Here is a 15,207-nt window from a genome sequence, read left to right as displayed (position 1 = left end):
TTTATCCTGGGCTGACTTCCGCCCCAGACCAAGTCTTGAAATATGGAATTAAGTATCTGGAATAGATCCCATGGGAGCCAAATCGGTGAATTATGAAGTACATATAGGAGCTTCGGCATAAGTATAATTTTAGACAGGTTCTTCCTACCCACCACCGAGAGACGCATCTTGCACCGAGTCTGGGCCTTTAAATTTAGCCAGGAGCGGTAGCACATTCAATCTAAAATATTCCGTGATCGGCAAGGCAATCTGTATTCCCAGATATTTAAATTGATCAACTACTCTAAGTCTAGTACATCCAAACTCTCCCAATCCATAAGATTGGATTTATCCCAATTTATCTTTAAGCCAGACATTTCCCCAAACCGCTCGACAATAGCCACCGCCTGACTCAAGGACTCCAGGGGATCCTGCAGAAATAAGAGAACATCGTCTGCATAGAGTGCAATCTTTTCCTCCACTGGGCCATACTTAAAGCCTTTTACCTCAGCTGCTCTCCGAATATGAGCAGCAAGTGGCTCAATCGCGAGGACGAACAATAATGGGAAGAGAGGACATCCCTGCCGGGTCCCTCTGGTAAGATCAAATTTATCTGATCTTTCTCCATTCACCCTTATTCTTGCCATCGGAGAGGAATAGAACAACCTTACCCAAAAAATGAATATCGGCCCAAAACCCATTTGCCCAAACAGCAGCCACAGATAGTCCTACTCCACACTGTCAAACGCCTTATGAGCATCAAAAAATTCCACCGCCCTGCATCCCACATTATTCGCAGGCAATTGAATATTTAAGTATAACCTTCTCAGATTAATGGCTGTTGATTTATTAGGCATAAACCCAGACTGGTCCGGGTGAATCACACCAGTAACCACCCTCGCCAGCCTACCTGCCAGAACTTTAGCAAATAACTTGGCATCCACCGACAGAAGTGAAATGGACCTATACGACTCCGGTCTCCGAGCATCTTTATCCTCCTTGGGCAAAACCACAATCGTTGCCTCGCTCATTGACTCCGGTAGCAGTCCCTCCCCAAGGGCCCCCTGAAATACTTCGCACAATCTAGGTAACATCACATTCTTAAGCTTCTTGTATACTTCAACTGGTAGCCCATCTGCCCCAGGAGCCTTATCGTTCACCTTGGAAGTCAACGCCTCCTCCGGCTCTTCTACTGGGAAGAGTTTTTCCAAACTGTCAGTATCCTCCACTCTGAGTTGCATCAGGCCCACCCCCTCCAGAAAGCTTAAAATCTCTTCCCTTGAAGCCAGTAGCTTGGAACAATACAACTCTCCATAGAACCTCCCAAATACATTCAGAATGTCAAGAAATCCACCCGCGCTACCTCGCAGAGAATAGAAACACCTCAGCTGCAAGGAAACAAAACAGGGTGGTGCCACAGGGTTTTTGGTCCCTGTGTTGCCCCGTACTATTGTTGTGACGTCACACGCTGAGCCTTTGGCCAGCCACTCCCCCTTCCCTGCTCGTATCCAGGGACGCCACCGGCCGGGGCTTTCCCTGGCTCTACGCAGCTTCCGTATCACCGCGCTGCGGTGCGGTTGATCCCCTCTGCCCGCCCGCCGCTCTGATAATTCCTCTACACGCCGGACCACCTTTTCCCGCTTAGGACTACATCCATCACGACACGTGTTGCCGCAACTCTACTGGTGAGTTCCTGCGTGTCATCAGCAACATTATTGTAGTTATTGGTTAAGGACTTGTTGTTACGTGGTACTAGTAACGTGGTACTAGTCGCAGTGTATTTACGGTGGTCGGGTGAGCACGGCACACAACACCCCCTGGGGGATCTAGTATACTCTCTCTATGTGTGGGGGCTTCAGTATCGTTTAATTGTGTCATTGGCTCCATTACTCCTCTAGCGCGGATTCAAGTGTTTTTACATTCAGAATGTCCTTTGTCTCCACTACCAGCCTGTCTTGATCATCATACAGACTATACACATAAGACGACTCCCTCTGGGCAGCTGCTATCAACAAGAGATGGCCAATCTTTTCACCGTCCTCGTGGAATGACATCCTCTGGAACTCCTGACTCTTTTTAGCGGTTTTTAAATGAATATTTTCCACTATTTCTTGTGCTCCCTTTAGGCGCCCCTGCGTCTCTGGGGTGGGCCGACTCACCGCTTCACTCTCTGCACTCCACAAGTCCTCCAGGCCAGGCACTCCTCCAGCCTAGATTCATTCTTAAGTTTGGAAATGTCCCTAATGAACAGGCCTCTAAGAAAGGCCTTCATGGCGTCCCATACAGTTTACTCAGTCATGGTCCCTTTATTGTCCTGAAAAACCATTCCAGCTCCCCCTTAATTTTCTCTATGTCAATTTATTTTGACCAAGTTTTTAAAAAAGTCCGTAGGCACTACTATGGTCGTGGAGCTCAAGTAGGTGCCCAAGCCGTACCATATTAGAGATAAACTTGGCACACGCGTCGTGAGATGCAGTGAAGATTTATTATAAGCAAAGTACATACAGTAGACGTTTCGGTCACTTTCAGACCTTCATCAATGTACCTCACTCAGATGCACTGGACTAGCGATGGATTCCAGCTCCCCCTTAATTTTCTCTGTGTCAATTTATTTTGATCAAGTTTTGGAAAAAGTCCGTAGGCACTACTATGGTCGTGGTGCTCAAGTAGGTGCCCAAGCCGTACAATATTAGAGATAAACTTGGCACACGCGTCGTGAGATGCAGTGAAGATTTAATATAAACAAAGTACATACAGTAGACGTTTCGGTCACTTTCAGACCTTCATCAATGTACCTCACTCAGATGCACTGGACTAGCGGTGGATGCCGCATCCGTTACTTCTGCCATTTGCGCCTGTTACGGCCTTACCTAAGACTGCTGTCCTATTACAAGTGGGGTATTTTACCCTTTGTGACCCCAAAATCTGTAATCTCAAAGTGAGGTACATTGATGAAGGTCTGAAAGTGACCGAAACGTCTACTGTATGTACTTTGTTTATATTAAATCTTCACTGCATCTCACGACGCGTGTGCCAAGTTTATCTCTAAAACTGATTTTGACCAGGCTGGATGAACCTTCCACTCCCCTCTTTGTCCCACACTTCCCGAACCAATCTGAATTACCACCTCTATAGGTTTATGATCTGAGGCCACCATAGGTAAGTAATCCACCTTCCTAACCCACGCATCCAGTTGTCTATCTCCAAGTGCCATATCGATTTGCGACATAGAATTATGAGAAGCCGAAAAGCACGAGTAGCATCTCACATTCAAATTTCTAACTCTCCACAAATCCAGCAATCCAATGTCTTTTATGTTTTGCAAAGGACGTTTCAATGTCCTCTGCCGTGCCGCTCATGCCACCCCCATGTTTATCCAGCTCCCAGTGCAAAATATTCATATCGCCAAGCACCAACAACGGTATCCCCACTCTGTTTCGTTCCAGAATCTCATGCAATTTCGTTCCCAAGTATGGTGGCGGAAAATACACTGCAACCAGACACAACAATTGCACATACACACGACACACTATATACACATACTATCCATCCTTATCCAAACACACCTCTTCATATGGTACCGAGGTGTGGACCAAGACCGAAACCCCCCTTGCTTCATTAGAATAAGTAGCATGATATGAATGCCGAATCCACTTTCTAGCCAAAACCCCAATTTTCTCTTTGACCTGGTGTGTTTCCATCAGGCACAAAATAGATGATTTAAAGGAGAGAGCAAGCTGCAACACAGCCGGTCTCTTACTCCTGTCAGCAAGGCCCCGAATATTCCAACCAATTACTTTGATTTGTCTAGCCATATTGTATTGAAAACTGTTATGACCAACATTAGTACCCAAAAGAGCCCCAATTCTTGCAGTCTACCCTCTCTCCCCCCTTCGTTCTCCACCCCCCTTCCCCCTCCCTGCCTCTCCACCTTCCCACCAAACAATCCCCCCATACAAACTTAAACTCCCAACTCCAAACCCCATTCACCCTCCAAAAGTTAGCATCTGTATCTGAGAGTGGGTAAAAGTGCCTAATCCAGCCCCCTTCACTTTCCTCTACGGTTACACGCACTAAAAAAACACTCTCTCATATAGACTATAAAATAACAGTCACTACGCCCCTCCTCCCCCTCCCGCCTTTAGTAAACAGTTCAAGCCAAAACAACCCTCTTAGTAAGCTACAGTAGTTCGCCGCTACGTCACAGCACAACAGGTGACAGTCCAAAATATAAAAAAAAAATGTTCATAAATAGGAAAACCAGAAAAAAAACCATTCAGGATTGACACCACTCAGCCAGCTCCTAAGTTCGATCCATTTTATTATTATTATTATTATTATTATTATTATTATTATTTATTTATATAGCACCATTGATTCCATGGTGCTGTACATGAGTATGGGTTACATACAAGTTACAGATATTACTTACAGTAAACAAACTAACAATGGCAGGCTGATACAGAGGGGCGAGGACCCTGCCCTTGCGGGCTTACATTCTACAGGATTATGGGGAAGGAGACAATAGGTTGAGGGTTGCAGGAGCTCCGGTGTTGGTGAGGCGGTAGCTTCGGTAGTGATGAGGAGGCAGCGGGGTCAGTGCAGGCTGTAGGCTTTCCTGAAGAGATGGGTTTTCAGGTTCCGTCTGAAGGATCCGAATGTGGTTGATAGTCGGACGTGTTGGGGCAGAGAATTCCAGAGGATGGGGGATATTCGGGAGAAGTCTTGGAGGCGATTGGATGAGGAGCAAATAAGTGTGGAGGAGAGAAGGAGGTCTTGGGAGGACCGGAGATTATGTGAGGGAAGATATCGGGAGATTAGTTCAGAGATATATGGAGGAGACAGGTTATGGATGGCTTTGTAGGTCAGTATTAGTAATTTGAACTGGATACGCTGAGGGAATGGGAGCCAGTGAAGAGATTTGCAGAGGAGGGAAGCAGAGGAGTAGCGAGGAGAGAGATCAATTAATCGGGCAGCAGAGTTAAGGATGGACTGGAGAGGTGCAAGGGTGTTAGCAGGGAGGCTACAGAAAAGGATGTTGCAGTAGTCAAGGCGGGAGATGATGAGGGCATGCACAAGCATTTTAATAGATTGACGGTTGAGGAAAGAACGGATTCTGGAGATATTTTTGAGCTGGAGGCGACAGGAGGTGGACAGAGCTTGGATGTGCGGTTTGAAGGACAGGGCAGAGTCGAAGGTTACTCCGAGGCAGCGGACTTCCGGTACGGGGGAAAGCATGATGTCATTGATTGCGATAGATAGGTCAGGTAAGGAAGATCTATGTGATGGAGGAAAGATGATGAGTTCAGATTTGTCCACATTGAGTTTGAGGAAGCGAGAGGAGAAGAAGGAGGATATGGCTGATAGACACTCTGGGATTCTGGACAGCAGAGCGTTGATGTCTGGGCCAGAGAGGTAGATCTGAGTGTCATCAGCATATAGGTGGTACTGGAATCCATGGGACTTTGAGTTGTCCCAAGCCAAGTGTATAGATTGAGAAGAGTAGGGGTCCTAGAACAGAGCCGTGGGGGACTCCAACAGAGAGAGGGTGGGATGAGGAGGTAGTGTGGGAGTGGGAGACGCTGAATGTGCGGTTGGAAAGGTATGAGGAGATCCAGGATAGGGCGAGGTCTTTGATGCCAAAGGAGGAGAGGATCTGTAGTAGGAGGCAGTAGGATCCATTCAGTGACTTCCTCAGGGGACTGGAAAAGATATGCCTTCTCAAAGGCAATCACCCTCAGCTTGGCAGGGTACAACATAGAGTATGCGATACCAAAACCTCTCAGTCTCTTTTTCACTCCACCAAACCTCATTCTTAATTTCTGTACCGCTGCAGAATACTCAGAATAGATGTAGATGTTCTGACCATCAATCATCATGTCTTTAACATTCCTGGCTTTCCTCAAAATGAAGTTTGTATCATGATAGTTCAAGATCTTTGCCAGAATAGTATATACGCCGGGAGGCAGGGGTCTCAGTGGTACTCTATGCGCTCTTTCAACCACAAACACTTTAGAGAGTGCATCGGCGCCAATTTTTTGTAGTATCCAGTTCTCTATGAATTCAGTAGGATTAAGGCCTTCAGCTTTTTCCGGGACTCCCACTATCCGAATATTGTTCCTCCGCGAGCGGTTCTCCAGATCATCATTTTTGGCAGTAACGTCTGCCAATTGTTTGTCATGCTGTTTCTGGGCCTTTTGCAATTTAGCTATTTGATCTTCTGCATTACTAACCCTCTCCTCCTCCTCTCCAGCCTGGCATCTGCTCTTTGCATAGCAGCCCTCATGTTCAGCATCTCAGCTTGAATGCCATGTACCTGCTGAGTTAATGTGGTAAGAGTCTATTTGCAGAAGTTCACTACAGCAAAGACATCCTTTATAGTGGGCTCAGTGATAGCGGAGGCAGCATTAATTCCTGAATCGTCAGCTCCTACTCTCCCATGCGGGCTTTCAGACTCACTGCTATCCCCCACCATGGGCTCTTCCTGGATCTGCTCATGATCTTCCTCATCCTCTTCTACCACTGCCTCCAACTCCCCTTGCTCATGCATGGACCACTCCTCCACTCGCATGAACCTGTCAAGGTGGGTCGCCGCTGCCATCCTTCTGGCACAGGCCGCATTCTCCTTTGCCGCGTCCGATAAATTGCATGTATAGTTGTCAGAGGTTGTCAGCATTACATAGGTTGAAAAAAAAAACCATATTACCTATGATTGAAAGTCAGCTGTAAGATTTGAAGAAGATCGGCAAACAAGCGGGACAACATTTTTTTCACATATGTCGTGTTTGTGTGTGTTACCAAATTTTATTCAGTTATGTGTGTAAGTGATTGGTGTAAACTTTTTTTATTTAGAAGAGAAAAAAAAATATATAGAAAGAAAAATATAAAATTCAGTAAAGTAAAAAACACTTCCTAAATTTACGTCTGTAAAAAAACAAATTACTGAGCGCCCGCAACCGACACTAAATCTGACTCAACAACTGAAGGCCGTTCACTGATGTTCATCAGCGATCAGTGCTCGACGGCTGTGGGAAGCACGCATGGATGTGATTTGCTTCTGCTCTGACACTAATCCTATCTAAAGTCAGTAAAAAATACTGTAGTAGTCTACGATTACTCCAGTATATTTTTATTGTCCCTAAGCTAATTTTTTAAAAATTATTTTTCAACTAAAAAAAAAGTCACAAATGGAGGCCGTTCACTGATGTACATCAGCGATCAGTACTCGATGATTCTTTTTTTCTGCATTTACACTAACTCAGTTCAGTAAAAAATACTGTAGTAGATGACGATTACTACAGTTTATTTTACTGTCTGTAATCTAATTTATTTTTTGATTGATTCTCTTTTCACAAAAAAAAACATCAACCGAAGGTTGATCACCGATGTGAGTCAGTTATCAGCGCTTGACGGCTTTAAGACATGCGGATCTGATTATTTTTTTACTAGATGGTGGCCTGATTCTAACGCATCGGGTATTCTAGAATATGTATGTAGTTTATTTATGAAGATTTAAGAATAATGCAATGAATACACAGTATTTTCTGGGTAAAATATACACATTATCAGTGAAGCGGTGTTTAAATCCCGAGCCAATATCGCTGATTGGTGGTGGCCAGCCTGGCGCGACCAATCAGCAAAACGTGGTTCAAATCCCGCTCCAATTCGTGGCCGGACTGCGCCTGTCGCTGATTGGTTGTGCCCGGCCGGCTGTGACCAATCAGCGACAGGCGCAGTCCGGCCGCGAATTGGCGCGAGATTTGAACCATGCTTCGCTGATTGGTCGCGCCCGGCCGGCCGCGATCAATGAGCGATATTGGCTCGGGATTTAAACACCACTTCGCTGATTGGTTGTGCCCGGCCGGCCGTGACCAATCAGCGAAGTGGTGTTTAAATCCCGAGCCAATATCGCTGATTGGTCGCGGCCGGCTGGGCGCGTCCAATCAGCGAAGCGTGGTTCAAATCTCGCGCCAATTCGCGGCCGGACTGCGCCTGTCGCTGATTGCTCACGGCCGGCCGGGCACAACCAATCAGCGAAATGGTGTTTAAATCCCGAGCCAATATCGCTGATTGGTCGCGGCCGGCCGGGCGCGACCAATCAGCGAAGCGTGGTTCAAATCCTGTGCCAATTCGCGGCTTGACTGCGCCTGTCGCTGATTGGTCGCAGGCAGCTGGCGAGACCAATCAATGACGCGGGATTTCTGTTACAGACAGACAGAATTAGACGATTATATAGTAGATACCCAATGTGTTAGAATCGGGCCACCATCTAGTATTCATATAAACATTGGTGCTTACATTTATGTTTTAACCCATTGGGCACATTGCCATTGTTTTTCTCCTGTCTTTATTTTAAGAGTCAAAACTTTATTAGTTATCTATCGCTGTATGACAGCTTGTTTTCTACTGGATGACTTATAGTTTTCAAAGACACCATTTATTTTACCATATGATAAACTTAAAAACGGGGAAAATTTGTATTCTCTCCCTTACACACTGTCCTCCATGTTGTTCTCTCCCTCACAGACTGTCCTCCATGTTATTCTCTCCCTCACACACTGTCCTCCATGTTATTCTCTCCCTCACAGACGGTCCACCATGTTATTCTCTCCCTCACAGACTGTCCTCCATGTTATTCTCTCCTTCACAGACTGTCCTCCATGTTATTCTCTCCCTCACAGACTGTCCTCCATGTTATTCTCTCCCTCACAGACTGTCCTCCATGTTATTCTCTCGCTCACAGACTGTCTTTCATGTTATTCTCGCCCTCACAGACTGTCCTCCATGTTATTCTTTCCCTCACAGACTGTCCTTCATGTTATTCTCACCCTCACAGACTGTGCTCCATGTTATTCTCTCCCTCACACACTGACCTCCATGTTATTCTCGCCCTCACAGACTGTCCTCCATGTTATTCTCGTCCTCACAGACTGTCCTCCATGTTATTCTTTCCCTCACAGACGGTCCACCATGTTATTCTCTCCCTCACAGACTGTCCTCCATGTTATTCTCTCCTTCACAGACTGTCCTCCATGTTATTCTCTCCCTCACAGACTGTCCTCCATGTTATTCTCTCCCTCACAGACTGTCCTCCATGTTATTCTCTCCTTCACAGACTGTCCTCCATGTTATTCTCTCCCTCACAGACTGTCCTCCATGTTATTCTCTCCCTCACAGACTGTCCTCCATGTTATTCTCTCCCTCACAGACTGTCTTTCATGTTATTCTCGCCCTCACAGACTGTCCTCCATGTTATTCTCTCCCTCACAGACTGTGCTCCATGTTATTCTGTCCCTCACAGACGGTCCACCATGTTATTCTCTCCCTCACAGACTGTCCTCCATGTTATTCTCTCCTTCACAGACTGTCCTCCATGTTATTCTCTCCCTCACAGACTGTCCTCCATGTTATTCTCTCCCTCACAGACTGTCCTCCATGTTATTCTCTCCCTCACAGACTGTCCTCCATGTTATTCTCTCCCTCACAGACTGTCTTTCATGTTATTCTCGCCCTCACAGACTGTCCTCCATGTTATTCTTTCCCTCACAGACTGTCCTTCATGTTATTCTCACCCTCACAGACTGTCCTCCATGTTATTCTCTCCCTCACAGACTGTGCTCCATGTTATTCTGTCCCTCACACACTGACCTCCATGTTATTCTCGCCCTCACACACTGACCTCCATGTTATTCTCGCCCTCACAGACTGTCCTCCATGTTATTCTCTTCCTCACAGACTGTCCTTCATGTTTTTCTCATTCTACATCATTCATCATTACACCCCCTGACGAAGGAACAGTGCGTCCGAAACGCGCGTCGGGGTGCACCATACCTAACTGGCGGTCCATATAATAAATTCCCGTATAATTAAAAGTAAGTGACTTCATATATTACTCATCTATAAACACCTTAGTGATATACTGGTTTGTACTTAATGCACTTGCAATTTTTGCACTATATGCACTTTATTTGCTATATATAATTTTTGGTATATATTGCTCTTTCCTTTATATGCACATTGTTGCACCATTTTATAAAAATAATTTTGTAGTTCTCCTGTTGTATCTCTAAATAAGGTGTTGTTCAACCACAATGGGTGTGTTTAAGTCCTTACGGGTGTGTACATATATAAAATATATATAATGGCTGCCAAATAGGTATGGGCACTAGTATATTAAATATATTATATTAAATACATGTATATGAATTATTCTTGGTTTTAAATTTTGGAAATTTTTATAATTTATATTAATACCATTTAATGAATAAATATTGAATTATTAATATCCTCTGTTGTGATTGGTTTTTTGGCCTTACTGTGTTGGGAGCACAATTTCTTTTTATTCTCATTCTAGTATATGTATGTAGTTTATTTATGAACGCTGATTGGTCGAGGCCGGCCGGGCTCGACCAATCAGCGACGCAGGATTTCGGTTACAGACAAACAGACCCTTAGACAATTATATATATAAATTACACTATCCCTTACTCAATTCAGTAAAAACTTAAAGTAGACGATGATTACTACGGTATATTTTACTGTCCTTAATCTAGTCCTATCAACTAATCTAAATTGCGGTACTTTTTTAATGCTTTACTAGATGACTATTATTATGGTATATTTTACTGTCCCTAATCTAATCCTATCAACTAATCTAAATGATTTTTTACTTGATTCTTTTTTGGCCCAAAAAAAAATTACCGGAGGCCTGTAACTGATGCTCTTCACCAACCAGCACTCGACGGCTGTGGTGCAAAAGGGGATAAAATAAAGAGAGGAAAAGAAAACTTCTTGGCAAAAATGAGCACGCTTGCTAATCAGTTGTGTGCAACTGATCTATGCTGTAGGACGCACACACAGAGTAGAGTAGTGAAAAGGGGGGAGAAAAAGTAGTTAGTGAAAAAAGCAAGCACTAGTGCAGATCAATGATTTGCATCACTGAATAATACTCGGCGGCTGCAGTATGCACGCACGGAGATGATGGGATGATGGGCGGGATGGATAGGGACAAAAGAAGTCCTGGAAAGCAGTGAGCATGGATGTTGATCAATGATTTGCATCATTGATCAGTGCTCAATGGCTGCAGGATGCACGAAAAAAAAACTACAAAAAATCAAGCGATCAAGTACTGATCAGGGAGAGATCAGGAACTCTTCTTTCTTTTGAAAACAAGCATAGAGACACAATGTGCAGAACTTGATGGATCCACAGCAGGCTGGCAGTGCTTCAGCTTCATCGATACAGGTGCAGCACCCCATTGTCATCAGGAATCCATTCAAAGAAGTGAAGAGGTGGCACTCTGCTTTCCGGTAAAAAAATCTTGTTTATTCAATACATCAAGATTAAAATTGTGGAGGCGGGGGAGTCGGTTCTGTGGTGGATGACAGCTGTTTTGCGTGATTTTTACCTGCAAACGTTAATGTGTAAGAGACACACGAAATGGCCGTTGTTCTGGCCTGTACAAATCCACATCTAGAGTGAGGAAGTAAAGGGAGGTCAGTGCGAGGTCACACTGCGTCTGTGCGCGCTGTATGGTGCGATCGTTGTCCTCATCGATCACACCAATCAGAGCTGGCCCTGGTGACGCCGGCGTTGCTAGGCTCCAGCCTATGATCGGGGTTCTTACAGCACTCTCTCTGAAGCACTGCGATTGACTGAACAGCCAATCACAGCGATCGTATTTGTGCGGTGGGGCCTCACCACCCCCCTGGGATGAAGGCGCCATGTTCACTGCTGTGGGAAACAGCAGGGAGAATCATGTGATCACCGTGCAATTAGTCACGGTGATTGTATGATTGACGTGATGTATATATACACTGCATCAGTCAGAAAGTCCCTGCCGACCATGACGTACAGTATATGTACTGCAAATGTCGGAAAGGGGTTAATAATATTTGGTGTGCGAATCAAGCAAACCCCAAAATATGTATATTGGGATATTTGAGAGAATTGGTCACTTTTGATGGCTAACGATCTTTCGCAAACCTGGTATCAAGTACTTAAATTTATTTCTCAACCACCGACAGTTAATGAGTTAATAAATAAGTTAAACAATATTATTTGGTTGGAAAAGGGGTACATAGAAAGAGAAAAGCAATCAAGAAATTTGACAACATCTAGGGACCCTGGTTGAATGTTCCAGGCCTGCAATCAGGAATAATCCTGAAAGATAACATATGACAATTTCTGGCTTCAGGAACACTTGTGGTATGATCTTCCAGGTTAAATGATATAGGTATGGTCATTACCCATGCAAGGTAATTATTATAACTGAATGGCTGATATTCTAATGTGTATAAATCAAACAAATAAAATAGTATAAATATAGTAGTGTTATCGGGGGTGAGGGAGTTGAGGTTGGAGGGTTGTACTAGCTTGAATGGAAAAAATCAAATCCTTGGAAGATGAAAACTTTGTGTTTTATGTATAGCAATAATATATAATGATACCATGTAATACTGAAAATCTCTTCGTTTTACTGATCTCTTTTTGTAAAAATGTTATTGTGTAATTCTCGTAATAAAAATGATCTGATTTAAAAAAAAAAAAAAGAAAAGAACCTGGGGACGTGCATCCACATTCAGTGCGCATTCGCTGGGGGCTGATATGAAGTGCGAAAGCATGGGATTCCATAGGCCGTTGCAGTGACGTCCGGTCAGTCACGGCAATCTATCACAATGCGGTGGGTGTGAATAATTTTGAACAGGACCATGACTGACTGACTGAAGAGGTAAAAAGCGCCACTCCTGAAGCTAAATGTATGTGATACAATCTACTAATGATATAAAATGTTTTTACACATATCTACTGAGAGCTTTTCTTTGCGAAAACAATGTCAGTGTTGCACATTGGGGCAGTTTAATACACAAGTAAGACATGACAGGTTCCCTATAATTACCACTATCAAAGGGTATGATGGGACTCTGTCTAGGATGAGGGAGCAGACTTGTGATTACATGTCAAAATTGTAAATACCTATAAAAGCAAAAACGTGAGATACCAAATACAGACTTCATTTGGTCAAAGAAAACCTATAAAGAGTCGCACTAGGTAGTGGAGCAATGACAAATGTCAGAGAATCAAATAGTTCATTAATAAGTGGTTTGATTATTAATCAAAATTCCACACCAAAGCAGTAGAGGTATCAAAAACGATCAGTGCAAGTTTATTAACGTATCAAATATACATATACAAAATACATTTATGGACAAACAATGGTGGATGGGAAATGACAGCTAAAAAGGTCAGTATCACAAGATGGAAAAAATACTGATAAGAAACACATAAAAATCCAACCTTCCCTATTGCAGCCTCAAAACGGCATATGCTCTAAGATCATAGTGGGTGGATACCAGAAAAGAGGTCATAATATATCTATATACATTAAAGTATAACAAACCCACAAAAGTAATTAACCCGAAAATTACAGGACTTCCTGGGGGAAGATCCTAATGAGTGTAGAGATCAGGAGCATTAATGAGCTAAACCAGCAGTCCAGGTGTCTAAAAGATACATGTTAAAGCACTAAATAATGCTGCATAGATACCTTGGGACATGCTGGTAGTAGATGGTAGAATGTCGCGGTGCTGCAAAGGGGGAAAGAGCCTCGACGCGCGTTTCGCCGTCGGTGGCTTCGTCAGGAGGCCTCTTTTCTGGTATCCACCCACTATGATCTTAGAGCATATGCCGTTTTGAGGCTGCAATAGGGAAGGTTGGATTTTTATGTGTTTCTTATCAGTATTTTTTCCATCTTGTGATACTGACCTCTTTAGCTGTCATTTCCCATTCACCATTGTTTGTCCATAAATGTATTTTGTATATGTATATTTGATACGTTAATAAACTTGCACTGATCGTTTTTGATACCTCTACTGCTTTGGTGTGGAATTTTGATTAATAATCAAACCACTTATTAATGAACTATTTGATTCTCTGACATTTGTCATTGCTCCACTACCTAGTGCAACTCTTTATAGGTTTTCTGTGTTTTGACCTAGACCTCTAGGTCAAAACACAGAAAACCTATAAAGAGTCGCATACCTATGCCCTCTGTTGGTTGAGAGGGCACCCTTGTTTAGGTGTTTTCATTTGGTCAAAGAAAGGAAATGTTTCATTTGAAAAAATGTGATTAATGATAATAACTACATACTATATCAAAAAATCAATCCGCATTAGTGAAAACATCCGTGTATTCAGTTATTCCTCAATTCAGTTGCCCTTATCAAATATTTACACGCTTTCCTTATCTGCCCTGCCATTCTGTGAATAGGCAATAATTTATTTGGGGGTTTTATGTACCCTCCAATAAGGCCCAGAATGGATGACATTATGGAACAGTGCAGCATGGAGTACAGAGCAATGTAGTTGGGAATCCAACCTCCAATAAGGCCCAGAATGATTTAATGTTAAGGCAGTGCCCTAAAAGTGCTTCAGCATTAAGTCTGTCTTCATTCAATAGCCAAGACCTTAGATATCTTAACTGGCCAGCTAAATAATAAAGATACAATATGAGTATATCCCCCTTGATATCTGGGGATATCTGGGAGAATGTTTGTTTCTACTTTGCTTTGAATGTTGTCAGAACAATGCATATTACTGAGCAAATATTACTGGAAAATGTGTTAGCTTTTATAGTATTTTTTTTTCCGAATTTTTTTTGTTTTGCGATCCACTCAGGTTTTAAAGAGGACATGGGAGCACCATATTCAACCCCTTATAGCCCCTTTAACACTTATTACATTTATCCCTTGTTTGTAGTATTGGGGCATGTTTGAGAGATCCATCCTTGAAGTTTTTATCTAAAGTACACTGCATTTCCAACTCTGCTGTGCCCTCTCCCTTATTCCCGCCCTCCATTCCGCACTGATCTTTGATTGACAGGTCACTCTTTTTCAGTTCACCAAACCTAAAATATGTCTTACTCATACGAAAAATGTCTTCCGGCTTACTGAGGAATCAGGTTACAGCTGCCTAGTGAAGTCTATAGAGAGAGGAGTGGGTGGGACATGGGAGGAGCACATTGTGTGAGAGAAGCAAAGTTAAAATGCAGATTCTTTTTAGTGAGCATTTTAGTTTTTAGTGAGCCAGTCTCAGTCAGGGCTGGGGGCACAGTTACAGCCACCACTTAGTATACTCAGAGGGGTGACTGAAACTGAAATGCTGCCGGGAGGAACAAAGTTAATTTTCTCCCCATAGAGTTTAGTTTAGTTTGGGCACCGGACACGTTAA

The 15,207-nt window shown here is 43.5% G+C and overlaps 1 protein-coding gene across 5 annotated transcripts in view; it reads left to right on the top strand.

Moving 5' to 3' along the window:
* SLC29A4 (solute carrier family 29 member 4) overlaps positions 1-15,207 on the top strand; it is an 831,354-nt gene that overhangs the window by 620,081 nt on the left and 196,066 nt on the right. The window lies entirely within an intron of this gene.

Source organism: Ranitomeya variabilis, chromosome 7 (assembly GCF_051348905.1).
Source record: "Ranitomeya variabilis isolate aRanVar5 chromosome 7, aRanVar5.hap1, whole genome shotgun sequence".
In the NCBI taxonomy this organism is placed as follows: domain Eukaryota; kingdom Metazoa; phylum Chordata; class Amphibia; order Anura; family Dendrobatidae; genus Ranitomeya; species Ranitomeya variabilis.
This window is presented reverse-complemented; position numbering and strand designations above follow the sequence as displayed.